Here is a 1,996-nt window from a genome sequence, read left to right on the forward strand (position 1 = left end):
AAACTGACAAGGATTGGGAAGATATCTCGGTGGCTAGAAAGCTTACTATGTAAACATGATGATGTGACTTTGCATCCCTAGCACCCAGGTGAAGGCTAGATGCAGTGGCATGTGTCTGTAGACCTAGCATTTGAGGAGACAGATAGGTCCCCAGGGGTGCATTGATCGAACAGTGAGACGGAGGAATACTATTAGACCATGGGCTTGTTGCTTTAAAATCAGGCCTGCCTCTCTGTGGGGCCTGTCCCCCCAGAAAAAGAATTGTCAAGCCCCCCTGCTTTTCTCCTCCCCACATCCTGAGGATGCAGCAGGCACTAGTAAACAGATGTGCTTCTTTGTCTTAGCTGATGCCTCACTTAAAATTGGCTTTGAGCTATGGCCAACATCCCCACACCTCAGGAAGAGTTATCAAAGCAAGATTCCCCAACCCTCCATACATTACTCTATCTGCCGGAGGCCATGATGCCAGAAGCCCTGTTAAAGGAGCAGCAGGTGGTGATTGAGGTTGAGGGTATTGGCCCACCAGGAGGAAATCTCAGTTAGGCAAGGCCCCCCCCCCCCCCCCCCCCGAGACCCACAGACCCCGAAAGGTCTTTTGCTTCTACTGTCCCTTTGCATGCTTGCTGTTGCTATCTCTCTGTGATATCTGGCATGGTTGAATTGGGTGTGTGGAAGTTCCCCACTGCCTGTAAAGAAATGTTTATCTCTTTGGAAACATCCTGTGCTTCTGGGCAAGTTTACCTTAAAAAAAAAAATGACTTCCTCCATAACCTGTACTTTCTAACTGATAATAATATATAGAGCTTTGATGAATAAAAGTACATACAAAGACAAGCTTTTCTGCTAAGACTTTTGAGCTCCATCTTAGAAACCACTTTAGGTAACAGCTCAGCCTAACGGTTAAAGAACAATTGAATTCTCCAGGAGCCAGGCTGGCCTGAATTCTCTTAATGTTTAATAGATACAGACACAGGTGTCCTTGTACCCATTCCTGCCCTCAAGTCTCCTGACATAAGAAAGTAGTTATAGATGGGTATACACACTGAAGATCTAAAGTAGAGTTGACTGATTGTCTTTTATGTACATAGTTTAGGCTTGTGATTCCTTTAGGAGTCCTTGTAAGATTAACTTTTTAGACAGACAGCAGAATGATTGATTCTTTCTTTGTAGCCATGGTATATGCCTTGCCAGCAAGCAAGGGAGTTGTCTGTGAAGAGATGCTTTCTGTCTGCTTATGCTTTGTTGATCTGCAATAAGTTACTTAGAACTAAATGTATATGGGATAGTGGGATGACTTTATTTTTAATCATGCAGGGGAGCTGAAAAACATGTCACCTGCACTCTGTAGGAATTTAGCAAAACCACTGTATGGTATAGAGATTAGGATAAACAGACATTTCTTAGAAGCACTTTGATCCTGAAGAATCCATGTGGAGAACAATGATTGTTTTACTGAGGTGGGCCTTGTGGCCATCCCATGACCTTGATCATAGGACACCTCAGGCACACCTGGGCCTCTTGTGTTATTTGTGTATCGCACACAATGCTTAATGGAAGACTAGAGTCATGGAGGCATGTGATGCTCCCCTTCAGTAAGACATGTAGATTAAGGTTGGGGACCTTGGAATGAGGAAATACTTTGTGTAACAATTGATAAACACATTTTTTGTACATTTGTGAGCATGCAGTCAGCTCCAGCCCAGAGAATCCATCAGAAGAGGCTGATGAAAAATGAAGGAAACCATCAAAAAAATGTGTGTCTTTTTTCTAACCCTCCCAGATAGAAAAGGTCTTAGCTTCACCAGCACCATGGCTTGCCTCTGAACCCTGAGCTGTCTAGAGGCTGGTACATGAGGTAGCAATATCTATCTCTCTGTCTTACAGTGTGCCTATTCTCTCTTTCTCTCCTATCTCTCCATGATTCCTCCTTTTCTTTCTTCCCTTCTCTTCAGATCGCTCTGCAATACTGTCCACAGCAGGTATCTCTTTTACAATT

Source organism: Peromyscus maniculatus, chromosome 3 (assembly GCF_049852395.1).
Source record: "Peromyscus maniculatus bairdii isolate BWxNUB_F1_BW_parent chromosome 3, HU_Pman_BW_mat_3.1, whole genome shotgun sequence".
Lineage (NCBI taxonomy): Eukaryota > Metazoa > Chordata > Mammalia > Rodentia > Cricetidae > Peromyscus > Peromyscus maniculatus.